General features: G+C 48.0%; 1 pseudogene; it reads right to left on the minus strand.

The window, feature by feature from the left end:
* Nucleotides 1–1,867: 1,867 nt before the first annotated feature.
* Nucleotides 1,868–27,506, minus strand: LOC149326103 (von Hippel-Lindau disease tumor suppressor-like; annotated as a pseudogene).
* Between the last annotated feature and the right edge of the window lie 194 nt (nucleotides 27,507–27,700).

The following is a 27,700-nucleotide window of genomic DNA, read 5'->3' on the forward strand; positions in this document are numbered from 1 at the left end:
CCAACATGAATAAAAATCACTGCGCAGCAAACTGAATGAAATCAGACAATGTGCTACACAAGCAACCAATGCAAGCATTTGAAGGAACTCAGTGTTGTGCTATACTACACGCAAACTCCTTTGTTGGTGCCATGCTCCTGCATTAAAACACATCTGCTCTTGTAACACTGCACTATGCACACTTCTTTCATAGAATCTAAATGGTAGGCATCCATCCACCTGACAGCCATAGTGCGGCTATGGCTGTCATGTGGATGCTCACCATTTTTACACAGAACACTGGTTTACCCGAGGGGCTCACCACACGTGTTAGAAAAGAAAAAGACAGTGACAACCAGCCAGATTGCACCAGAGTCTCGCTGCACTAAGTAGTTTTATGGCCACTACCAGCTTTTCTGCTTGCTACTGATCAAGAGAGGAACATGAATGACATTCTGCGAATGGTCATTTTCAGGGATATACATGGTCTGTTCTGAAAGTAGTAGGACTCATTTTTTTAAACAAAATTTATTGAAGAGAATAGTACAAACGATTACAATTTTTCAAGAAAGCATCCTTCCGCACCTACACGCTGCTGCCAATGAGTTTTACAGTTTTCGTACGCCTCCAGGAACGCCTGGACCGGAATGCTGTTTAGCTCCCTCGTCACGGCCTGTTGAACCACTTCTACCGATCCGTGATGTTTCCCCTCGAGCGTCGATTTTATTCTCGGGAATAGAAAAAAGTCTGGCGGGGTCAAGTCGAGGCTGTAGGGGGGCTGAGGCAGCGTTGCCGCCTTGTGCTGGGCAAAAAATCGGGGTCCTCATTCACATGATGAAGAAGTTCCTACCGGTTGGCCTTTTCCTCCTCTGACAACACTCCCGGCACCAACTTCGCGCACGCTTTCCTCATGGATAAGTTTTCTGTCACGATCTCAAAAACTTGGGTTTGAGGAATGCTCAAGTCATCAGCAATCATTCTGATACTCATTCTACGATCACTGTTAAGTAAATGTTTCCCTCGCTAGACATTTTCGTTGGTCTTGCTGGTCGAATGGCGTCTGGAGCGGTCGTCTTCCTCCACTCTTTCCTTACCTTCTCGGAAAAGCTTGTGCCACTCAAAAAACCCCTGGTCTACCCATGGCAGCGTCACCGTAGGCCTCCTTAATCATGTGGTGAGTCTCTTTGCCCATTTTACCAAGATGTACTCAAAATTTGATCGCGTATCGCTGATCAGATAAACGCTCGACGATTCTGCATGACGAGACGTTTCGACAGGCGTTCACAGTACAAGCGACCTCCTCTCTTCAACGGCCGAGAGCCGACTGCCGATTTTCCCCAGCAATCCCAATATCCCCCTTCAACGATCCTGCACGCGCAGGCCACCTCTCGTCCGCCCGTTCGCCCAGGAAAAAACCAGTCCTACTACTTTCAGAACAGACCCTGTACGTGGATCAGCTGCGAAATTCCCAGACACTCCACTCCATTTGTGCAAACCATGAGCATTTTGACATGCTCAACACACCAAGAAACGTGCTTAGCGCATCTATTCGGAGTGGCCAACCAGACCACTGCATCAAGACATCGTGTAAACACATTGCCCTGCAACCAAGCCACAAGGGGCTGCCTCGTACTGAGCAAGCCTTTGATTCTGCTCTAGGTCCTCATGCAGGCTCCAGAGAGAATGACAGCTCTTTTAATCATCCAGCCTTGAGGCCGTGCAAAGACCAATCCACTGCTACCCACTCACAATTTTGTCCAAACGATGTCAACAGTTGTGCTCACTGCAGACCCTGAAAGCCCCGTGAGCACTCTCCAGTCTTGTAGGCTGACCTATTTTTCAATCAGGTCACAATGAGAGCACACACTTCCTCTGAAAGTACAAGCACTGGCACAGAGACTCCACCGCAGCATGCCAGGTGTTCACTCCTGCTGCAGGTAGACAAGGTACTCCTTCTGCAATGACTGCGGGATCTCTGTCTGGTAGATGGCCTCAGGAGACACAATGCACCGACGAATCTCTTGAAAGCATTTTTGCTTCAGTGAGTACACTGCATCAAAAAAAAAGAGGGGCAACTTTGCACTCCAATTTTTTCAATGACCGAGTACACAGCGTACAACACGGACAGACAGATGGTATCATCTCAACAATCACATTTGTCTTCGACTTAAAAACAACTTAGGTGCACACTCCCTTTCAGCTGTGTTATTACTGCAGGGAGAGGGAAGTGCAAAATTGCAAAGGCCTTCCACATTGAGAAACGCATGCATGGGCCCTCAATGAGAAGGACTAATGCAGGTTTCTTTCTTGTGCCTGACACGATTGCCTGTTCTCAGCAAAGAATACTGACGTTAGTTCACTATAATTCATGCGGCCAGTGCCTGGCTGTAGGCAGTTTTCATGGGGACGACCACATGAGCAAAGTGCACACACATGCCCAAATAATCTCCCTTTAAGACCATTCCCCACCAGTTCCCTTTAATACCAAGCAAGCTTTTCTCCCGACGAGCATCGTCATCATCAGCCTGACTGCGTCCACTGCAAGGCAAAGGCCTCTCCCATGTCTCTCCACTTAACCCTGTCCTTCGCCAGCTGCGGCTACCGTATCCCCGCAAATCTTAAAGGTACACTGAGGAGAAATTGAAGTTGGCTTGTATCAATAGAATACCAGCACCTAAACATATAAACACCACTCTTTCTGAAAACAAATCTCTTGTAAGGTAGAAAGAGCAAGGACTACAATACAGGTATCGCCGCCACAGGCCAATCTCGCAAGTACAAGCGTGATGATGAAATAAGAGAAAAGATAGCACAGACCTCTGAGGCTGACAAACGTGCATGAAGGTTACGTGTCTGATAGATATTGAAATATACAAGTTTCGTTTTGAAACCACCACTGCACTTTTATCACACGAGGAAGACAGGAACAAAGACAACCTGAATGTTGGAAGTCAAAGAAAACCTGCAGGTGACCAGCTGGATTTCGGTATGTTTTGTATGCTTCGCAGCAATGGGCTCTGCGTTCCCGCATGGTTTCGTTACGCACCTCGATTTGCAAGGGCGGAGCAGCAGAGGGCCTCCAAGTGCCTCTCCAAGTGCTCCTCGGACGAAGTTTATGCAACGGCACACAACTGCGACAAGGAAAGAAACCTGTGTATAGCCAATGCTCAACGCGCCTCCACGTTAGCAAAGGCATCACTTGGTGTGTTCCCTTCACCAACGTACCAAGACGCTGGGCTGCATAACCAGCCCTACACACGGACTATTACAGAATTTAAATATGCCCGCATGTACCAGTCGCTACACATCAGTCGTGACAGTGGCTCAGCGGTGACAGCAACGCTGCCGACTCCTCGGTGCTAAAATTTTCTCGCTAGACCCACTGCCTCAACCCTCAGAAGCATCGCACGCTGTGTGGGGTTGACGTCGCTGAATGCAGGTCGCAGCTCTTTGTGAGAACTTCTTTGTCGGAATCAAGAACAGGATCCATCGTAACGTTGGTGCAACCATAAACAAAGTGACGATGGCTGACAGAGGCCTCCAACGTCCAGCCGGCAGCAGTTTTCATTTCGGCTGCTGCTAGGCGAGAACGTGGAGCTCACTGCCAGCAATCACGGAGCCCTCGTTTCCGTTTCCACTGCTTTACGTCCCTCTTCTCCTATACCGTCATCAGAGAGTCCAGAGTTTGAATCGTAGCGGCGGAAAAAAGTTCTTCAACTTCGAATCCAAATCTCTTAGCAATAAACGCACCTTTGGCTGCCGAACAAGCGGCAACAAAGCCACAAAATGCCTATCGGATTTCACTAACAAAACAAATTTGGTAGAGTTGTCCTCCGTGTCCCTTTAATCTTATCCACCCACCTAACTTTCTGCTACCCCCTGCTATGCTTGCCTTCTTTTGGAATCCACTCAGTTACCCTTAAGGAACAGCAGTTATCTAGCCTTCACATTACATGCCCTGTCCAGGCCCATTTCTTCCTCTTGAGTTCGACTAGGGTGTCATTAACCATTTGTTCCCTCACCCACTATGTCCGCTTCTGGTCTCTTAACGTTACACCAACCATTTTTCCTTCCATAGCTCGCTGCGTTGTCCTTAAGTTCAATCCCTTTTGTTAGCCTCCATGTTTCTGCCCATAGGTGAGTACTGGTAAGATACAGCTGTTGTATATAGTCTCAAATGCATACAAAAATTCAAACAACAAAGACTGCATTTTTGAAACATCACTCTGAGACCCATGGCCCTTTTCAACATATTTCAAAACCAAAAAAAGATACAGGAAGAGGGCAGCTTATTTGATGCCAACAATCGCATTAGTAAAGTCTGACAAAAAAGTGTGCATATTAAGGCAGAAATAACTAAGACAAGGATCCCTAAGTGCAAATTTCAATAGAATTTACAATCCTCTTGAACAGCCACAACACTAAGCAAATACAAATGCACTATCATGTACAGTCGGGGACAAAAGTCTCCTGACCATGTGTTCCTCTAACGAAGCCGATAGCTCTGCTATTAGTTGGCGGCTGGAGACCACACTTGTGGAGGTAAAAGTTAAATTTTGTTCTTTCATCTCCACAAGTGTGGTCTCCAGCCGCTGTCTGATAGTAGAGCTATAAGCTTCGTTTGAGGAACACGTGGTCCGGAGACTTTTGTCCCTGACTGTACCTCACAGAAATGGGACAACAAATATTGTAAATTGTGTGGTTTAATGCCTCGAAGCGACAAATTGGGAATGAGGGATGCCACTGCCAAGTGCTCTGTATTAATTTAAACCCACTGGAATTCTTTAACATGCACCGACAACGTACAGCATGAGAGTTTTTGTATTTTGCCTCCATCGAAGTACAGGTGCCATGGCCAGGATCGAACCCGCGACCTTGCGATCAGCAGCCAAAGACACCGAGCCACCACAGCGGGTGGAGCAACAAAACAATTCAAAACAATAAAAACCTCTGGAGGCTTTCTTTCACTCCTGTCACGGCGAACACGATGAGAAAATTGCAGAGATGGTGCACACACCCCAAAACAGTTTTTCCCCAAGTTAGATTTAACTCCTGCCAGCAAATGATCTGCACCCAAGAGAACACCGCTCTAACTTACAATGCCGTCCAAGCGTGCATTACTGCAAAACAAGATTAGCAGCCCTTTGGCTCAGCACAACAATCCTGCTAATCAGCACAGCACACCAGAACGCTTTGGTTCCACCACCTACACCGCCAATGAGAGGCTGGAAGCCCTAGGCATTCACAACACCTTCGAAGAGGTACAGGAAGCCATCCTACTATCTCAGAGAGAGCGCCTTCTCAGGAGAGAGCCAGGCAGGCACATATTAACTAAAGTAGGCTATCCTGCAGACCTACAGCTTATTCAGAATCTACCACCAGAATACAGGGCGTGGGTACACATAGTGAAGAATATGTCAGCCCACACAAGCGAAGGTAGAAGAAAAGCTCGGATAGACTACATCTGTCGAATAGTGGAGCTAAGGCAGTCTACATAGACGCAGCTGAGTACCCAAACAAGTCGATACCTACAGCAGTGGTGACCGTAGTAAAAGCTAATCACGAGCATGACACTCGCAGAACACAGTCACAGAGGCAGAAGCCGCAGCGATTGCACTAGACATTCAGTGGGATGCCACAAATCGAGAACTACACATAATCACCAACTCACAGGCGGCATGTCGCCTCGTCTTAGCAGGACGAATACATAAAAGGCTGCACAAACTAACAAATTGCAGTAGCTCCTCTAACCCATCACTCAAGCACCACATCCCCTGGATACCAGTGCACTCAGGACTCTAGGGCGACGAGGTAGTGGTTAGCATAGCTCGAGGACATACAAACCGAGCAGGCTACACACAGAATCACGCCACCCAACTAGGCACCACACCAGCACCTACAGCCTACAACACCAGATTACAACACCTTCGATCAATGTGTCTACTCCTCCTCCCACCACACAAGGGGCTGGGAGCACAGGAGGCTAGGGGCTGGAGGCAACTCCAAACAAACACCTTCCGAAATTTACGTGAATTCCCTGAACACTACAGAGACGCATGCCCATGGTGCGACGAGAGACCCACAGCATACCATGTCACATGGGGCTGCAGGGGCGAAAAACCAACCTACAAACGCACTACATGAAGCAGCTGCTCTGTCCAGCTCTGACCTAACCATCCTGCGCAACCTGGTGCCCCAAGCAAGAGAAACAGCCACGACCACTGGAGTCCTGAAACAAGGACACCATCCGCAGCACCGCCTTTATTTTCAACAGTCAATGAATGTTTCTACTACTACTACTACTAGTGGGACACTCACTAGTTTTATTCCACGGGCTGAATCACATTCCGAGCTTTTTATGCGCATTCCTATTCTTCCTTCAGTCAGTTATTTGCCCCTCTCCACATGACATCAAGATTCATTTCATTTTTTCATTTATTGAAGCCTTAAGGGCCCGTGGGCATTACATAAGGCGGGGGCAAGAACAGTGTGTAACATATAGTACCAGCTCAACAAAAACAAAACAAAAAAGCAATGAGACGAAACAGAGCAAGAAAAAAAAACATTAAAGGAGACAGTAACACTGGATCAGATTATTTGATGAAGCCGAATACATCACGTAAGACACAGGTGATTCGCTAATTCAGTGCGGAAAATTGCTCGATCTGTGCAAGAAGCAATATTATCAGGCAGGGCATTCCAACAGGCTATTGCATCTGGAAAGAATGAATCATTCATAGCTGATGTGCGGCATTTCATGGGAGCTATGGGATGAGTGTGGTTTAGGCGAGGGGATATTCTTGATGGCGGCTGCAGCAAAGTGTGCCTGTTAAAAGGGCGGTAGAAAAAGGAATGAAGGAGGCATAGGCGTGATACGATGCGACGTGATTGGAGACTTGGGAGGGAAAGGGCTCGTTTTAGTGCAGTGACACTACTATCACGCGAGTACTGTGACATGATAAACCGTGGAGCTCGATTTTGAACGGCTTCTAATTCATTTGTAAGGTATGCTTGTGAAGGGTTCCAGATGGATGAGGCGTATTCAAGCTTTGGGCGTACGTATGTCTGATAAGCTAGTTGTCTGATTTCAGGTGGTGCTGATGTTAGGTTCCGTCGCAGATAACCAAGAGTGCGTGAGACCTGGGAGCATGGCCTATGTATTGTTTACTTGTTCATTATTCTTTACTTGTTTGGGGATCTACAACGAAAACTAACCTCACGAGGCTGATAACATTACAGAAAAAAGCAATACGATATTTCGAAAACCTTGCATACAATGATCATACAGGTTTGTACTTCTCTAAGCATTCTATTCTAAAAGTCAATGAATTATTTGAGTTGAAACTGCTTTCTTATGTGTTTAACGATTTCAAACATCATCCCACTAAATATGTTCAATTAAACTCTAGTAGTGACGCGCCTTATAAATTAAGGCACGTCAGTTACAGAGTACCATTCGTAAGGACTAACTATGGAACCGAAATGCTTTCATATTTAATTCCCAGTCTTCTAAATAAACATACACAGGCCATAGATATTGCCACGCGCCTAACGCGCCGCGCGGCCTCCGCGCTGAGTAGAAGACGACGACGAAGCGGCGGTGTGCTCTCGAGGCGCGCTTGTTCTGTTCGGTGCCCTGGAACCTGCTGCTGTGATTAAAAGAAGGCTCCCAGTCTTGGGTTCTTCCCGACGCCTATCTCCACGGCCCCTCTGGTCGTGACACTGGTGGAGGTGCCGGCCGATGCTCCCTACTCCTGAGGACAACTCGACGCGCCCGCCTCTTGTGACCACCCCTGTCCATCGTGCCAGCCGGAGGATCCGAGGCCTGTCCCCCGAGGCCCTCCCTTTTGTCGGTGAGCCCTCGACTACCCCTACACTCATGGCGACGCCAATACCCGCCCTGCCTCCGACTGTCCCTGCAGCCAACCCCACCTACCTCACTCTTCAGACCCCACGAACGCCTAAGCCCTTTCACGGTGACCTGTTTGAAGATGCCGAAGATTGGTTGGCGCACTACGAACGGGTTGCGACCTTCAACTGCTGGGACGCCGCTACAAAGCTGCGTAACGTGTATTTTAGCCTTGAGGAGTCTGCACGCACGTGGTTCGAAAACCATGAGGCTACTTTCTCGACGTGGCCGGACTTTCGACGTCAGCTCCTGAGTACGTACGCCAACAGCGACCGCCGGGAGAGCGCGGAGTGTACCCTGTCATCTAGAATTCAGCTCCCCAATGAGGGTGTTGCCATGTACGTCGAGGATGTGACGCGTCTTTGTCATCGCGCCGATCCGGCAATGCCTGAAGAAAAAAAGCTGCGGCACCTCATGCGCGGCGTAAAAGACCAACTCTTTTCCGGCCTTGTGCGGAACCCGCCCAACACCGTCGCAGAGTTTCTGGCCGAGGCCGTGCACATGGAGAAATTGCTGCAGCAGAGATCCCAACAGTACGCCCGGCAACTGCGTCCGTCGTCGACACTGTCAACGTTGGACCGGTTCGACCATGATCCCAGGCCGAATCCGGACTCCCTTCGCGAACTCATCCGTTCAGTGGTCCGCGAGGAGCTGCAGCAGCTTCAAGGAACCTTTGCCCCTCGCGTCGATTCCGTCACCAGCGTCATCCGCGAGGAAGTCCGGCAGGCCCTCAGAGCACAAGACGCTGCAGTTGTGCCGGCGCCGCAACCGACTCCATACGATCCCGCTCCGTACCCGACTCCGGTCCAGCCAGTCACGTACGCGGACGTCGTCCGCCGCGCGGCCCCATCTCCTGGGCCTTTGCCTTACACCGCACCATTGGTCGCGGTGCACTCTGCTCAGCCTACTCCTTTCTGAGCGGATCGGCGCCAGGCACCGCGGAAGACTGACCTCTGGCGCACCCCAGATCAACGACCGCTCTGCTACCACTGTGGTGAGGCCGGCCATCTCTACCGGCGGTGCCCCTATCGCGAAATGGGACTACGCGGATTTCCTGTCGACAGCCCCCGTCCACGGCCTGGAGAGCGCCCTCAAGACATCGCCGAGTACGTCACCCGCCAGCGTAGTTCACCGCCTCCTCCGCGCCGCGAGTCGCGATCGCCTTCTCCTCGCCGGTCTTCCCCCTCTGGGTTCCGTTTCGCCTCAGGACAACGCGGTTCCTCGAGCCCTCGTCGGGAAAACTAGCTCCGGCGGCCTTTGGAGGCGAGGCCGCCGAACGCCGATCCGCCGCAAAGCTTCCACCACCGCAGCAACCGAATAGCCCCGACGTCGGATGCCGCAACGCTGCACAGTTTTCCCCGACGCGCCTTCCGACTCGCCGCGATGCCGTAAACCCAATCGCCGACCCGCTTCCGCCGCCGCACCGACCCCATCGCCCCGACGCCGAACGCCGCATCGCCGATTGAATCGCCGCTTGAATCGCCCCGACGACGCAACCCCAGTCGCCGACCAGTTCCCGCCGCCGCACCGACTGAGTCATCCACAACAGCCATCGACGGGCCGCGCTGAAGGAAGGGTCTCTTTGGATATCCCTGTTCTCGTCGACACAAAGGAGGTCAGCGCGTTGGTCGATACGGGCGCAGATTACTCTATCCTTATCGGACGGCTGGCGACGGCCCTGAAAAAAGTGACGACACCCTGGGACGGCCCCGACATACGTACGGCCGGCGGACATCTTGTCGCACCACTCGGTATGTGTGCGGCCCGGGTTACGGTCCGAGGCTGCACATTCGTTGCCACTTTTCTCGTTCTGCGCGAATGTTCTCGCGATGTCATCCTTGGCATCGACTTTCTTCGCGAGCACGGTGCTATCATAGACCTCCCGAATCGCTTGGTGACATTTTCTACCGCAATGGCCACAGAAGAACCTGCGCACCAGGGTTCTCGGTCCGCCCTGCGAGTTGCCGACGATACCGTTACGGTGCCACCACGTGCCAGCATTCTCGCAAGAGTTACCTGTGACGAGCCACATAGGGGACTGCGGGTTGTCGAGCCTAATGTCTCCCTCGTACTCACTAAGGGAGTTGCGGTGGCACGGGGCCTTGGATCCCTTCATGACGGTTGTACAGAGGTCCTTGTCACTAACTTCTGCAATGAGCATCGACATCTGTTTCGTGGCACAGCCATCGCTTACGTCGACTATGTTCAGGAAGTGGCCGAATGCTTTGCTTGCGAGGAGGGCACACCTGGAGCTGACACCGAAGCGGTCACCAACGTAGACATCAATCCAGGCCTTGCACCCGCTGAAAAGAGGCAACTCCAGGACCTCTTGCGGGAGTTTGGTGCGTGTTTCACGTCGTCGTCTAAAGTGCGACAAACGTCGATAGTTAAACACCGCATTATCACTCATGAAGGAGCACGACCCATCCATCAGCAGCCCTATCGTGTGTCCCCTCGTGAGCGAGATGCTATCCAAACACAGGTCGAAGAGATGCTCACAGACGGCGTCATCCAACCGTCAAGCAGTCCGTGGTCGTCTCCTGTCGTGCTCGTGAAAAAGAAAGACGGGACACTACGATTCTGTGTTGACTACAGGAAGCTGAACAGTGTGACCAAGAAAGACGTGTATCCGCTCCCGCGTATCGACGACTCCCTCGACCGACTTCGTCAAGCCAAGTACTTCTCTTCGGTCGACCTCAGAAGTGGTTATTGGCAGATAGAAGTTGATGAGAGGGACCGTGAGAAAACCGCCTTCATCACACCGGACGGGCTGTATGAATTTCGCGTCCTCCCATTCGGGCTCTGCTGTGCTCCTGCCACGTTCCAAAGAATGATGGACACCGTTCTAACAGGTTTGAAGTGGCAGACCTGCCTTGTTTATCTTGATGATGTCATCATTTTTTCCGCAACGTTCACGGAACATGTACAACGCCTCAGGACTGTCCTCGAAGCCGTTCGATCCGCCAACCTCTCCCTCAAACCAGAAAAATGCCACTTTGGTTTCACCGAATTGAAGTTCCTCGGGCACGTCATTAGTGCTGACGGAATCCGAGCTGACCCAGAGAAGCTTGCTGCCGTTGCTGCCTTTCCGGTCCCCGTCCACAAAAAAGCAGTCCGACGCTTTCTGGGCCTGTGCTCCTATTATCGCCGCTTCATTAGAAACTTCGCCCAGCTCGCCAGCCCTCTGACGCTATTAACCCGTGATGACACGTCATTTTCCTGGGGCAACGAACAGCAGGCTGCCTTCGACGAGTTACGACGCCGACTCCAATCACCGCCCATCTTGGCACATTTCGACGAAGATGCCGACACAGAGGTGCACACGGATGCGAGCAACGTCGGCCTTGGCGCCGTTCTAGTTCAGCGGCAAAGCGGTGTCGACAAAGTAATTGCCTACGCCAGCCGCGCACTGTCACGCGCTGAGATGAACTACTCTACCACGGAAAAAGAATGTTTAGCGGTAGTCTGGGCCGCCGCTAAGTTCCGCCCATACCTGTATGGCAGACCGTTTTGTATCGTCACCGACCACCACTCGCTGTGCTGGCTGAAAAATTTAAAGGACCCTTGCGGCCGCCTAGCACGTTGGGCATTACGCCTGCAGGAATTCGATTTCACCGTCACCTACAAGTCAGGCCGGAAACACACCGACGCTGACAGCTTGTCCCGCGCTCCCGTCGACCCTCCTCCACAAGACACCACCGACGATGATAGCTTCCTTGGAGCGGTCAGCACGTCTGAGCTCGTTTCCAGACAGCGTGCCGATGCCGAGCTGCGTCTGCTCATCGATCATCTCGAAGGTGGCTGCCCTGAAATTCCACGATACCTCGCTCGTGCACTTTCGTCGTTCTGCCTGCGGAGAGGAGTGCTTTATAAAAAGAACTCTACTTCAAGTCCGACAACTTACCTGCTCGTCATACCGTCTGATCTACGGGATGAAGTCCTCCTTGCCTGCCATGATGAACCAACTTCCGGCCACCTTGGAGTTACACGCACCTTGTCCCGAATCCGGCAGAACTATTACTGGCCCAACCTTACTTCCAGTGTGAGGCGTTATGTCCGGACATGCCGGCAATGCCAGCGGCGGAAAAAACCCGCGCTCAAGCCTCCTGGACTGCTTCAATGCATCGAGCCGCCCCAAGTACCATTCGACAAAGTCGGCATGGACCTTCTGGGGACATTTCCCCTCTCGTCGACCGGCCACAAGTGGATCGTAGTCGCCACAGACTACTTGACCCGATACGCTGAAACGAAGGCCCTGGCGCGGGGTACTGCTGCCGAAGTTGCCCACTTCTTTATGTACGACATCGTGCTTAGACACGGCGCCCCATCGGCCATCATTACTGACCGAGGCAAGGCGTTTACAGCCCGACTCCTACGTGACATCTTAGCGCTTAGCCATACAGCTCATCGACCAACAACAGCATATCATCCCCAAACCAATGGTCTAACGGAACGGCTCAACAAAACATTGGCGGACATGATCTCGATGTACGTCGACGTTGAACACAAAACCTGGGATGAGGTCTTGCCTTACGTCACCTTCGCATATAATACTGCTACGCAGGAAACCACCCAGTTCACCCCGTTCCGTCTCGTGTATGGCAGAGAGGTCCGTATGATGCTAGACGCCATGTTGCCGTACGGCGACGCAGAGCTCCCCCCTGAAGCAGGCCACTTCGTGGAACAAGCAGAGCAGGCCCGTCAGCTGGCCCGCTTGCACATCAAGGACCAGCAATCCGCCGATGCCCGACACTATAACCTTCGGCACAGGGACGTGCACTACGAGCCGGGCGACCACGTGTGGGAGTGGACACCCGTGCGCCGCAAGGGATTGTGCGAAAAGCTTTTAAATAGGTATTTTGGCCCGTACCGAGTCCTGCGCCGCCTGAACAGCGTCAACTATGAAGTTGTCCCCCATGGAACTGTGATCACCGGCCCTCAGCGTCACCGGCCGGAAATCGTGCATGTAGTGCGCTTAAAGCCGTACTTTGCGCGTGACTGAGCGCTGTATTCACGCTTCGTTTCGTACCTTTCTTCCCTTACCCCACGTGTGTACTTGACTCTCCCCGCATGTCATTTAGCGCGCATTGTATAGTTCACCTCACCCCTATTTTTCTTCTTTTTTTTTGCTCCTCCTCCTCTCCCTGTACATATCCCATTCCACATCGAGACGATGTTTGCTTTCGCGGGGGGGAATAATGCCACGCGCCTAACGCGCCGCGCGGCCTCCGCGCTGAGTAGAAGACGACGACGAAGCGGCGGTGTGCTCTCGAGGCGCGCTTGTTCTGTTCGGTGCCCTGGAACCTGCTGCTGTGATTAAAAGAAGGCTCCCAGTCTTGGGTTCTTCCCGACGCCTATCTCCACGGCCCCTCTGGTCGTGACAATATTATTCAGAAATCTGTTTCCCAAAAGTCATTCAATAGAAATGCTAAAGCTTACCTCCTTTCTCGCCCGAATGATTAAAATTCTTGATGTCCCTGTTTTTCCGTCAACTCTTTGAATTCTCGTGTTTTTCTTGTTGTGATGTGTCTTGTAAATATTTACTTTAATTATGTCATTGCAAAAGTATGCACCTTCCTCCTACTTTTACCTTGTATAATTATGTGTTGTTTTTTGTAATGAGAGTGTATGAAGCTCTTGCTTCTTTTGCCGCTTGTCCTGAGCATTGTGTCGGGTGCTTGGGCCCCGTCAGGCAGAGTGCATCTGCCTTTTGCCCCTGTATCCGAGACCTTGTTGTCTCGGATGTTGACACGGCACCGTGAACGCCATGGAAATCTTACCGCTGCGGATTTTGCAGGCCGCGTTCCTATGTGGTTCCTGCTGTTTCCCGGATCCCGCTGCTTCATCGCCATCCGCTGCCGCTGAGCGACCTTCACTCTCGCCTGCTTTTTGGCCATACGTAGTTGGCGACCGATTTTTCATCTGGCAACATGGATCTTCAGCTACTATCTCCGACATCGGCGACGCATATAAAAGCAAGCCCGGAAACACCCACCTCGGGCACGGCACCGTGAACGCCATGGAAATCTTACCGCTGCGGATTTTGCAGGCCGCGTTCCTATGTGCTTCCTGCTGTTTCCCGGATCCCGCTGCTTCATCGCCATCCGCTGCCGCTGAGCGACCTTCACTCTCGCCTGCTTTTTGGCCATACGTAGTTGGCGACCGATTTTTCATCTGGCAACATGGATCTTCAGCTACTATCTCCGACATCGGCGACGCATATAAAAGCAAGCCCGGAAACACCCACCTCGGGCACGGCACCGTGAACGCCATGGAAATCTTACCGCTGCGGATTTTGCAGGTTAGTTATTTGGAAGGCGCTGCCTGTGTGAAGAGCAGTGATTACTGTCTATTTACGGTGTCGTGCCCTGGAGAGTGTATTGATGTACTGAAGCGTGTATTGTCTTTGCCTTCTCGCCTTTACCTATTTTTTTATGGTATGCTGCTCTCACTGTCGGGTGACATCGAAAGCAATCCTGGGCCTATGAATGCAACTGAAAGAGAAACATTGGAAGCCCTCTTGCTGACTGTCCAAAGAATTGAAGCTGGCCAAGCTGTAATACTTAATGAAATCAAAGGTGTTAAAGAAAGGCAGGATGCTACCGATAAAGAAGTCAAGCAGCTGACGTTGAGAGTGGCAGCCCTCGAAACAACGGCAACCTCACTTGATAGGCCCAATTCTCTTGTAGCTGACAATGCCATACAAGCCATTTCTTCCCAGCTTTCTAGTATTTACTCAAGATGTGATGATGCTGAAAATAGATTGCGCCGAAATAACTTGCTCTTCTTTGGCATCGACGATGTGGAAGACGAAAGCTGGGCAGATTCTGAAGGGAAAGTCATTGCATTTTGTTCGGAGCACCTAGATTTATCTACGACTGCTTCACAGTTTGAAAGGGTTCATAGATTAGGCAAATTCAAAACTGATAGGCACAGACCAATCATTGCTAAGATGACCTTCTTTAAAGACAAGCAGAACATCCTTTCAAATGGCCACAAATTGAAGGACACCAGTTTTGCAATCCGTGAGGATTTTTCCGCTACAACTCGTGAGGCTAGAAGCAAGTTGACCAAATTTGCAAAATCACAATCCAAGTCTTATAAACTGGCATTTGATAAACTTCGAATGGACAAACAAACATATGCGTATGACCGAGCCACTGATTCAGTCATATTAGTATCACCATAGCTAGGCAATGCATCTAGATTGCTTGATTGTCCTCAGTCCACGTCATGCCCCCTGGCTCCGACGCTGTCCCTTTCATTTTCTAATATCCGAAGCTTGATGCCTAAACGTGATCATCTCTGCTCTTTCCTGCAAGACAGTGAATCTGATATAGTTGCTTTAACTGAAACTTGGTTGCACGCCGGTATCAAAGACAATGAAATCTTTCCAGACGCCCATGCTTACAATATCTACAGACATGGCCGTGCAGATAAAAGAGGGGGTGGGGTGCTTCTTGGTATTAAAAAAACGTTACCATCCACTGCTATCAATTGTAACTCAGACCTCGAAATAGTATGGGCTGCCTGCAAAACTATATCTTCGACTTTACTTTTCGGGGTGTGTTACCGTCCGCCCGATTGTGCTACTTCTTTCATTCATGATCTTCGGTCTAGCATTGCTGCCGCTGTCGAACATAGTTCACCTAGCAACATCTACTTGTTGGGTGATTTTAATTTTCCTGAAATAGATTGGCCTTCTTTGTCTTCAACTAGTCATGCTGCAACAGAATTCATCAACCTAACACTAGATTTCAACTTATTTCAAGTGATTAGCCAGAATACGCGTGGTTCTAACATTCTTGATTTAGCTCTATCCACTGCTCCCGATACCATAGGGCCGGTTATGTATCTTGACGGATTTAGCGATCATAAGATGTTGCAGTTTGATATTCTAGTTCCGAGCTTGTTTGCAGGTATTACAACTAAAAAAATTAGAGATTATAGTAAAGCCCGATATGATGAAATTAACACGGAACTTGCCACATTTTTCAATGAGGTGTTTTTCCCGCTAAGGAACGAACGATCTACCGAAGAAAACTGGTTGCTCTTCAAACATAAACTATCTACACTGATAGAGAAACATGTTCCTCTCATTACAATAGCTAATGACATAAAAAATCCATGGTTCAACAAGACCCTCCGTCGATTACGAAATAAAAAGAAGCGCCTATACAGAAAAGCTAGATCTGCTCCTTCTTCGACCTCGTTGGAAAGATATAAACTGTGTTTGAAAGCGTACTGTTCTGCTGTTACCGCTGCCAAAAACAAATACTTCACTCATGATCTGCCGTCACTTTTGCAGACTAATCCTAAGAAGTTTTGGCAGACTATATCTCCCGAAAGTAAACATGACCTCATACAACTACACAATACTGATGGCTTGCCGCTAGCTGACAATGAATGTCCAACCGCGTTCAACAGATTTTTTGCATCAGTGTTTACTAAGGAAGATTATTCCAGTATGCCAATTGTTCTCGAGTCTGACTACCCATTCATGGAACCCATCACCATTAGTGCTGAGGGTATCGCATCACTAATTAAAAATCTAAAGTTATCATCATCTGCCGGAGTGGACAACATTAACTCGAAGATACCTAAAAACACCATTTCAATTTCCAGCCATATTTTGTGTCATATATTTCAGCAATCACTATCCTCCGGAGAACTGCCCACTGACTGGAAAAAAGCCAGTCATCCCTGTCTTCAAAACCGGTAACAAAAACTCTCCTGATAACTATCGGCCTATTTCGTTAACATGCATATGCTGTAAATTACTTGAGCATATTATCGCCTCTCACATTTACAACCATCTGGAACGAAATGACTTCTTCTTTTCAAATCAGCATGGTTTTAGGAAAGGCTACTCATGTGATACCCAGATATTTGAATTTACTACTGACCTGCATTTCAACATGGATGATAACCAGCAAACAGATTGCATTTTTTTAGATTTCTCAAAAGCATTTGATAGAGTTGCACATGGCCGGCTGTTTACAAAATTATCTACCCTTTCCCTTGATTCCCTCACATTATCTTGGCTTCGAAACTTTCTCTCATTACGTCGGCAATTCACAGTTGTCAACGGCTCCTCCTCATCCCTATGTGACGTAACCTCAGGCGTACCACAGGGAAGCGTACTTGGACCCTTACTTTTTCTAATCTACATTAACGACCTTCCCACTAACATTTCATCCCGCTTACGCCTTTTCGCAGACGACTGTGTTGTTTACCGTAAGATCGCTTCTGAGGCTGATCACCTGACCCTTCAAAATGATCTTGACACTATTGTTGATTGGTGTAAAGACTGGCAAATGATTCTTAACCCTAATAAATGTAAATCGATGACTTTTAGCCGCAAGCATGTTATTTCTAATTTCATATACTCTATAAATAATACCTCTCTATCAAGGGTTACGTCGTACAAATACCTTGGAATTCAGTTCACACCAAATCTTTCATGGTCTTCTCATATTTCTGCAGTCTGCAACAAAGCATCGAGGACATTAGGCTTCATACGCCGGAACCTTCGGAACTCACCTAGCTCCGTTCGAAAACTTGCATACCTTACATTTGTTCGCCCACTGCTGGAATTTATCTCACCTATATGGTCTCCCCATCAAAAATATCTCATAGATATGCTCGAGTCCATTCAAAGCAGAGCTGCCCGGTACATTTTTAGCAATTATAGTCCCCTCGCAAGTTTATCCCAGCTTAAAAACCTTAATGACATACAGATACTTGAAATTCGTCGCTCCATTTCACATCTGTGTTTGTTCCATAAATATGTTCACACCCGTCCTTCGTTGTTACCTCTGGCATCACCTTTCCGCTCTTCACAACGCTTACACAATCAACTCAGCTTCAAAACCGGATATATGGGAAGACCCTGTCGTTTAATTCCTCTCCATTACCTAGAGCAATAAAACTCTGGAATGATCTTCCTGATAACATAATCTCTTTCATTGATCCTGGTGAGTTTAAAAAACATCTATGTATACATTTATTGCCATAGTGATGTTCGAAATGTACAACAGTTTCATTTGTTCTTAACGTTGTTTTCCCATTTACCACTTCTGTTACCCCTGGTTGCTTTTTTTTTCTCTCATGTTCGTGTTTCGATTTTTTTCCCCTCTATTTTCGTGTCTGATGTTATTTTCTTCGTTTTGTATAAATTTCGTGTTCCTTTCTTGTATTTGACTTGTACCGCGTTCTTGTACCGATATTACGGTTTTTTCCATCTGTATATCCCTTTTTTTTCGATTTGCCCCCCTCACCCAATGCTCTTCGGGGCCTGTGAGGTACTAATAAATAAATAAAATAAAGATCTATCTATCTATCTATCTATCTATCTATCTATCTATCTATCTATCTATCTATCTATCTATCTATCTATCTATCTATCTATCTATCTATCTATCTATCTATCTATCTATCTATCTATCTATCTATCTATCTATCTATCTATCTATCTATCTATCTATCTATCTATCTATCTATCTATCTATCTATCTATCTATCTATCTATCTATCTATCTATCTATCTATCTGTCTATCTGTCTATCTGTCTATCTGTCTATCTGTCTATCTGTCTATCTGTCTATCTGTCTATCTGTCTATCTGTCTATCTGTCTATCTGTCTATCTGTCTATCTGTCTATCTGTCTATCTGTCTATCTGTCTATCTGTCTATCTGTCTCTCTGTCTCTCTGTCTCTCTGTCTCTCTGTCTCTCTGTCTCTCTGTCTCTCTGTCTCTCTGTCTCTCTGTCTCTCTGTCTCTCTGTCTCTCTGTCTCTCTGTCTCTCTGTCTCTCTGTCTCTCTGTCTCTCTGTCTCTCTGTCTCTCTGTCTGTCTGTCTGTCTGTCTGTCTGTCTGTCTGTCTGTCTGTCTGTCTGTCTGTCTGTCTGTCTGTCTGTCTGTCTGTCTGTCTGTCTGTCTGTCTGTCTGTCTGTCTGTCTGTCTGTCTGTCTGTCTGTCTGTCTGTCTGTCTGTCTGTCTGTCTGTCTGTCTGTCTGTCTGTCTGTCTGTCTGTCTGTCTGTCTGTCTGTCTGTCTGTCTGTCTGTCTGTCTGTCTGTCTGTCTGTCTGTCTGTCTGTCTGTCTGTCTGTCTGTCTGTCTGTCTGTCTGTCTGTCTGTCTGTCTGTCTGTCTGTCTGTCTGTCTGTCTGTCTGTCTGTCTGTCTGTCTGTCTGTCTGTCTGTCTGTCTGTCTGTCTGTCTGTCTGTCTGTCTGTCTGTCTGTCTGTCTGTCTGTCTGTCTGTCTGTCTGTCTGTCTGTCTGTCTGTCTGTCTGTCTGTCTGTCTGTCTGTCTGTCTGTCTGTCTGTCTGTCTGTCTGTCTGTCTGTCTGTCTGTCTGTCTGTCTGTCTGTCTGTCTGTCTGTCTGTCTGTCTGTCTGTCTGTCTGTCTGTCTGTCTGTCTGTCTGTCTGTCTGTCTGTCTGTCTGTCTGTCTGTCTGTCTGTCTGTCTGTCTGTCTGTCTGTCTGTCTGTCTGTCTGTCTGTCTGTCTGTCTGTCTGTCTGTCTGTCTGTCTGTCTGTCTGTCTGTCTGTCTGTCTGTCTGTCTGTCTGTCTGTCTGTCTGTCTGTCTGTCTGTCTGTCTGTCTGTCTGTCTGTCTGTCTGTCTGTCTGTCTGTCTGTCTGTCTGTCTGTCTGTCTGTCTGTCTGTCTGTCTGTCTGTCTGTCTGTCTGTCTGTCTGTCTGTCTGTCTGTCTGTCTGTCTGTCTGTCTGTCTGTCTGTCTGTCTGTCTGTCTGTCTGTCTGTCTGTCTGTCTGTCTGTCTGTCTGTCTGTCTGTCTGTCTGTCTGTCTGTCTGTCTGTCTGTCTGTCTGTCTGTCTGTCTGTCTGTCTGTCTGTCTGTCTGTCTGTCTGTCTGTCTGTCTGTCTGTCTGTCTGTCTGTCTGTCTGTCTGTCTGTCTGTCTGTCTGTCTGTCTGTCTGTCTGTCTGTCTGTCTGTCTGTCTGTCTGTCTGTCTGTCTGTCTGTCTGTCTGTCTGTCTGTCTGTCTGTCTGTCTGTCTGTCTGTCTGTCTGTCTGTCTGTCTGTCTGTCTGTCTGTCTGTCTGTCTGTCTGTCTGTCTGTCTGTCTGTCTGTCTGTCTGTCTGTCTGTCTGTCTGTCTGTCTGTCTGTCTGTCTGTCTGTCTGTCTGTCTGTCTGTCTGTCTGTCTGTCTGTCTGTCTGTCTGTCTGTCTGTCTGTCTGTCTGTCTGTCTGTCTGTCTGTCTGTCTGTCTGTCTGTCTGTCTGTCTGTCTGTCTGTCTGTCTGTCTGTCTGTCTGTCTGTCTGTCTGTCTGTCTGTCTGTCTGTCTGTCTGTCTGTCTGTCTGTCTGTCTGTCTGTCTGTCTGTCTGTCTGTCTGTCTGTCTGTCTGTCTGTCTGTCTGTCTGTCTGTCTGTCTGTCTGTCTGTCTGTCTGTCTGTCTGTCTGTCTGTCTGTCTGTCTGTCTGTCTGTCTGTCTGTCTGTCTGTCTGTCTGTCTGTCTGTCTGTCTGTCTGTCTGTCTGTCTGTCTGTCTGTCTGTCTGTCTGTCTGTCTGTCTGTCTGTCTGTCTGTCTGTCTGTCTGTCTGTCTGTCTGTCTGTCTGTCTGTCTGTCTGTCTGTCTGTCTGTCTGTCTGTCTGTCTGTCTGTCTGTCTGTCTGTCTGTCTGTCTGTCTGTCTGTCTGTCTGTCTGTCTGTCTGTCTGTCTGTCTGTCTGTCTGTCTGTCTGTCTGTCTGTCTGTCTGTCTGTCTGTCTGTCTGTCTGTCTGTCTGTCTGTCTGTCTGTCTGTCTGTCTGTCTGTCTGTCTGTCTGTCTGTCTGTCTGTCTGTCTGTCTGTCTGTCTGTCTGTCTGTCTGTCTGTCTGTCTGTCTGTCTGTCTGTCTGTCTGTCTGTCTGTCTGTCTGTCTGTCTGTCTGTCTGTCTGTCTGTCTGTCTGTCTGTCTGTCTGTCTGTCTGTCTGTCTGTCTGTCTGTCTGTCTGTCTGTCTGTCTGTCTGTCTGTCTGTCTGTCTGTCTGTCTGTCTGTCTGTCTGTCTGTCTGTCTGTCTGTCTGTCTGTCTGTCTGTCTGTCTGTCTGTCTGTCTGTCTGTCTGTCTGTCTGTCTGTCTGTCTGTCTGTCTGTCTGTCTGTCTGTCTGTCTGTCTGTCTGTCTGTCTGTCTGTCTGTCTGTCTGTCTGTCTGTCTGTCTGTCTGTCTGTCTGTCTGTCTGTCTGTCTGTCTGTCTGTCTGTCTGTCTATCTATCTATCTATCTATCTATCTATCTATATTGAATTAATATGAGTGACCCATGACAAGGATGAAGTCAGGTGAACGCCAAGGTATTTGTAAGAGGAAGTTCGGGCAATGGGAGTTGAATTAATATGGTATGTGCAGTTAATAGAGGTTTTTTTACGAGAAAAGGACATGAGTTGGCATTTGTCTAGGTTAAGTGGCATTTGCCATTTTTCACACCATGATGCAATTGTAGCAACATAGCATAGTGGGCGAGTTGGTATTGCATCTTTAAGGAACGAAACAGCGCAACTAAAACGAAGGACCAAGAAAAACAGCGCGTGTTTGTGTCTCTCTTTTTCTTGGTCCTTCGTTTTAGTTGCGCTGTTTCGTTCCTTAAAGATGCAATTGTGTCTATATCATTTTGTAGCTTAATGGTGTCTTCAGGGGCATGGATGATGTTATAAACGACGCAGTCATCCGCAAAAAGTCGAAGTTTGGTTATTGTGTTAGATGGGAGATCATTTATGTAGATTAAGAATAACAACGGTGATAACCCTGCGCCCTGGGGGACACCTGATGTGACGTCAGTATGCGATGAGCTGCAACAGTTGGCGAATGTAAATTGCACGCGCCCTTTAAGAAAGTGCTCGAGCCAGATAAGTAATGTTTGCGGGATTCCAAGTAAAGCAAGTTTAGCTAGCAGATGATTATGCGGAACACGGTCGAATGCCTTAGAAAAGTCGAGAAAGATGGCATCAATTTGTAGGCGATTGTCCATGTACTGAAGGATGTCGTGAGTGAATTCGGCGAGCTGTGTTTCGCATGATAGTAGTTTTCGAAAGCCATGTTGGTGCGGGTAAAAGTAATTTAGTGATTCAAGATGAGCGATTATATTTGATGCTATAACGTGCTCAAGGAGTTTGGACGGGATGCTGGTGAGCGAAATTGGTCGATAGTTGTTTGGTTTTGACCGATCTCCTGATTTGTAAATAGGAATTATTTTTGCTTTTTTCCAATCGTGAGGAACTTCGCCGGTACTTAGGGACTGTGAGAACAACAGGTATAGTATTTTACTTGATATTGCGGTAGTATTCTTCAACATTTTGGTGCTAATTTGGTCACATCCAGCTGACGACGATAGTTTGAGGGAGTTAATTAAGTTGGCTATTCCATCGGCATTAATTTCTATTTCTGGCATTGAAGTCACTGGAAAGTCATGCATGGAAGGAACAATAGCGTTAGTGGAAGAAAACACTGAGGAAAAATACTTGTTAAGAGCCGTCGCGCATTGTTCTACCTCGACCGGTTGGTCATCATCTCCTGAGAGTTCGAACTGCTTAGTATGGCTTTTGGGGGAAAGAATTCGCCAGAATTTACTTGGGTTTGATGTAATATTGATAGCAGATCAGAAGAAAAAAATTTCTTTTTAGACGCCTTCAATTCTTTAACATAATTATTTGCACTAAGACGGTATCGCTCCCATGCCGTGCAGCTATTAACTAGTTTCGCGTGCCTGTAGTGCCGTTTTTTCTTGTTAAGGAGGCTTTTAAGACGGTTGTTGAACCATTGGTTGTTTAAATCAGTCTTTATAAGGACGGTGGGAATGTAAGAAGCTTGTAAATTAAGCATCATGTTTTTATATAATTCCCAATTCGTGTTGACAGAGCGAGATGAGTATATAGTTCTAAAGTGTTCATAAAACTGTTCAAGTTCCCGGTTAATTGCTTCAAAGTCTGCTCTCTTATAATCAGTGATAAGCTTTTGGGTAGGGGATCTCTTTTTGATAGGTAATGAGATGCATACATGAAGGAGGAGGCTATGATCGCTGAAGCCCGGTAATATGTTTATGCTTTTAATGTCATCTGGATTAGATGTCAGTAAAAGATCCAGTGTATTGTCGCCTCTTGTTGGGCATGTTATTACCTGATGTAAGTTGAAATCTAGAACTAAATCAAGGAACTGTTTTGCTTCGTTTGATTGTGATTTGTGAGGTTCTGATAGCAGAGGCCAGTTGATAGTCGGATAGTTGAAGTCACCAAAAAGAAAGATAGGCGCGTTGGGTAGCTTGCTCCGAATCGATGTCAGTGAAAGGCAAAGGGAATTGCAGAATGATGGGCTATTTCCAGGAGGACGGTAGCAGATACCGAAAACTGTTTTGATACCTGTACATTGTACGCAGACCCACGTCAGTTCTATGATACAGTCGTGGCTAATGAGCGATGATGATACGGTGCTTTTCACGGCTAGAAGTACTCCTCCTCCTCTTTTGCCCAGTCTGTCGCGACGATATAGTGTTAAGTTAGCGTTGGAGGGAAAAGTTTCGTGGTCGTATATGTCCTGGTGTAGCCACGTTTCAGTGAGTAGAATGATGTCTGTATTGCTGTCCTCGATAAAGCAGAGAAGTTCTTCACGTTTTGGCATTACACTTCGTATGTTAGTAAATGTGATGTTTAAATCCAGAAAAGAATGTGATGTTTAAATCCAGTGCTGAAGGGAGCCCGGGTGGGTTGTGTGGCAGTGCGTCAATTACCATTGTCATGGATGCTATCAGGTGGGGCGGCGTTGTGACGTGTGGGGCGAGGCATGGTGTGTTCTTGGACACTATCAGATGCGGGGTCATAAAAGTAGCACTTGCTTCCTATGTACAGTTTATCAAAGCTGAGCTTAAATGCACATTTCAGCGGCCGGATGAAAGCCAACAGTTTTGAGCGTGCAAGCCGCGTGGGAGCAGCAAAGTCCTCTCTAATTGCAAAATCTGTGTCTTTGAGCTTACGTCCGCAACTCAGTATGCTATCTTTTGTCTTGAAATGAGCGAATTTTACGATTATAGGGCGCTTTTTTGATGTTGAAAAGTTACCAAGACGGTGTGCACGCTCTATGCATGAAGGATCAAGTTTTAGGTCTAGATTGTTTTCACAGAGCGACAGAACTTTTTCCTCGGAATCTTTCCATTGCTCATTGAAGGAATCGTTGATCCCAAAGAACAAAAGATTTGCCCTGCGCATTCGATTGCTCGTATCAACGCTTGCTGCTTTCAAGGCGGCTATTTCACGTTCCAGGTTATGTGACATTCCTGCGTTGAATACATTGCCCGAGACACTTTGTTTATCTGCATCAAAATTATTTGTGCTATTTAAAAAGTCAGATATCCGCTTCTCTTGTGCATTTTGAATCAATTTAATTTTCTCAAGCTCTAAGCGCTTGATGGCTTCCTGGATTTCAATGTCGTCGCTATTAGAGGGAGGTCCAGGGTTCTCTTCGACATCGCCGGACAGCAATAACATAAGCTGGCATAGGAAATCAAAGGCAAACGTGGTACAGCAAATATGGAGAAGACTGACAAAAAAGCGCTTCAAGTCGTAGGGGCACGACACCGCAACAAGGAATCTATCATCACTCCTTAATTCTTTACAAAATGTGAGGTAACGAACCTGGAAAGTTAGCAGGTTGATGAGCATCCTGTGACTGGCGGTGTCATGCCCCAAGCAGCTGGCGGGTTGCTGACGGTTAAGTAGCCAGCGATCAGGTCCCGTGATTGATGACGTCGGTGAATGGCATGGTTGCCGGGCAGAGAGCCGGAAATGCGCTGTGGGTGGCGGATGACTGGTGGTGTTCACTTGAGGTGGGAAATATCTGGTTGAAGGGGCGTTCGCTTCTCGTGAGCGGAAGAATCCGGTAGGTGGTTTGTAGAAGGCCGAAGGGAGGGCACTTTCCGGGATCCAGAACGTCAGGACCTGGAAAGTTAGCAGGTTGATGAGCATCCTGTGACTGGCGGTGTCATGCCCCCGTCATGGTGTTAGTGCAGTTTCTGGTGGCATTAAATGCAACTGAAACTCTCTGCCTGGCTCAGTTTCATCAGGTTGGCCACAGTCAACCTGACAAATTACCTGCACTGTCACACCGGCACATCTGCCACTCAAACCTGTCCCAGAGACCCTCCAAAGCATGGAGGCCAAGAGGTCCGTACCAGGAAGGGTGATGGGCACCACCCTGCGTGTGTGCTGAGGTCGTCCATCGGGGCCAAAGCGTGTAGGCCCAGGCGGTCGAAACACTTCCTTGCGATGCACTACCAGGCGGTCACATGTCGCCGAGTCACGGAAGATCCACAGATGGTCCACAAAAGTGTCCACATCGAAAGACTAGAATGAGCAGCAACACACAACACCATCCAGAGCGGCCAACCACTACAAGCAGTGCCAACAGCAGCGGTGTGCAACAATGAGTGGGATACATGTTCCATGAACTGTGAAGTGCCCTTTTTGACCATGCACTCTGGGCCACACGTAGCACTGCGCGCGTCAGAACTAAAACTAGATAGCAGTGAAAAACATCCACTACACAGAAGGCCTGCTCGACTGAAACTCCATGTTTCTTTAGGTCACTGAACACCAATATAGCATAGCAAAAATGCTTGGTTTTACGGGGTTCAATATCACAAAGCCACTGAGTCTATGAGGAATGCCGTAGTGGAAGTAGCTGGATAATTTCAACCAGCTGGGGTTTTTTAACGTGTATTTACATGGTGCAGTACATGGGCCTCTAGCATTTCGCCTCCATCGAAATGCAGCCACCACAGCTGAGATCGAACCTACGTCTTTCACATCAGCAACCGAGCACCATAACCACACACCCACCACAACGGCTCAGCATAGCAAAAACAGTCTAAGCATACACTAATTTCAATTCATACAAAACATTATGAAGTCTTTGGTTTTTCACTTTTTGAATCACAGCTTCAAGTGCTATATTTGGCCCCTTCAACATACTTTTTTTATTCCTAAAGATCCCGTTTTTATTCACGTTCAATCGCTGGCGTGGCCCCATTTGACCGCCGGTTGTGGTCCCTTGCACAACTTGTGGTACCATTGACTTAATTGTGTACACAGTACATAGTTTGCACCAATATCATGCAATGTTTGGGACCTGAGAGTGCAGCAAATACCTGGGCTTTCTGCCAATCTGTTTACTGCCACCTGCTCCAACGTATACTGTTCCTGGAAGCTATCCTCTGCACCCAAAGATGACACCATGAGTAAACTATATGTACAGCTGTATAGTGACTGATCGTGGTTTGTCTTTAACTGTTCTCCACTGCCAGCACAGACACTGTACACTAACAGGAACTGACTGAGACTTCAGCAAAAACTCTTTAGTTTTCCAGTGAATATCTGGCCACCATTCACAAGCATCACAGAACGAGCCTTGGCACAGGTAGCTGCTGGTGGCAGCCTCCAAAATTGCCTGCTCCATGTCAAAGGACCCTTTGACAGAAACCAAGAGGTTTGCTTCTGGGTCATGCTGTGTGGCTCATTAGGCATCGCCAGTGTCCCAAACTTAGTGAAAGTGGAAGGAACCCTCCAGAAGGTAGAACAACTTCTAAAGAGCCCCACTACACACAAAAGCCCTTGAGATCTACTTTTGACAAAAGCTGCATCCGAACATTGCAAACACATGTGCAGAAGCTGCAAAGAGTGGCACTTAAAAGCTTCCGACACTGCCCCAGACCAAGACACCGAATGAGTGGCCTCAATGCACGCAAAACACTGATCACAGCTATTAACACCTCAAGAGTACCAATCTTGGCCCCAAAAGCATCAGGACGCCATGGTGAAGGTAAATTACCCAAACTTTCTTCAAGACAGGGAAAGCTTCACAGACCCACAAAAAGTCAATGTCCCAGCCCCCACACATTGTTTTTCATGTATTTACACAATGCCTCTACACAAAGTTAAGAAACCACAGCTGTTTCCTTTTTATGTAAAGCACTGAATAATAACAAAGCCCCAATTTTGTCCCAAATATTTTTTTGCCCACAGGATTGGGGTGATACGGTTCAGCCTTGAAAACTTCTAATTAGCCAAAACCAGCAGTTTTTTTTCCCCCAGAGTTTGCAGTTTCTGTGACCACATGCCCACTACAGCAATGACATTTGGGACACCCAAGAAATGCCTTTCAGCAGGCTTTCAGTAAAACTGGTAGCACTGCTAATTCGATGATTTATGGCTTGCAAAAATACATTAACGCTTACTGCCCAACTTTTCACATTGTTCCTGTACTGCGTCTGCAAGACCCTTAGCTACAATGAGCAAAAATATTTTTTTAGAAATCTACACTACTGAATGAATGAAAGCATCAGTAAGACGAGACAAGGAGATACTGTCCTTACTTGATCCCAATCTCACTATTACTTCCCTTGTCAAAGTTACCTAGCATCCGGCACTACACCTGAGCAAACTGCAGATGAACACACCACATCTACCAATCTTGGCACATACTTGATTGGGACTCAGGTTCTTGCACTTGATTCGGTCACCCTTATAGCCAAGCCAGATGACATCCACCTCACAGCTCGTCTTGTTCACAAAAGCACATATGAAGGACGCACCGATAGCCCTGAAACCAAACGAAGCTTCTCTGCTTCCCCAGCCATCACTGCCGGACTCTGCAAGACAAGCCACGGACTGTTGTCTGGCTGCTCCAAATGGGCGACATGCACAGGCGTCTAGAATAACGCTCAGAGGTTTGTCACACTGCTCGCTGGAACTGGCTGGAATAACAAGACAGCTACTTGCACACTGCAGCGTCGTGTAGACTATTTGCACAGGTGATACGAAGATTTGTGAT

Source organism: Amblyomma mixtum, chromosome 10 (assembly GCF_055824585.1).
Source record: "Amblyomma mixtum isolate Tamu chromosome 10, ASM5582458v1, whole genome shotgun sequence".
Lineage (NCBI taxonomy): Eukaryota > Metazoa > Arthropoda > Arachnida > Ixodida > Ixodidae > Amblyomma > Amblyomma mixtum.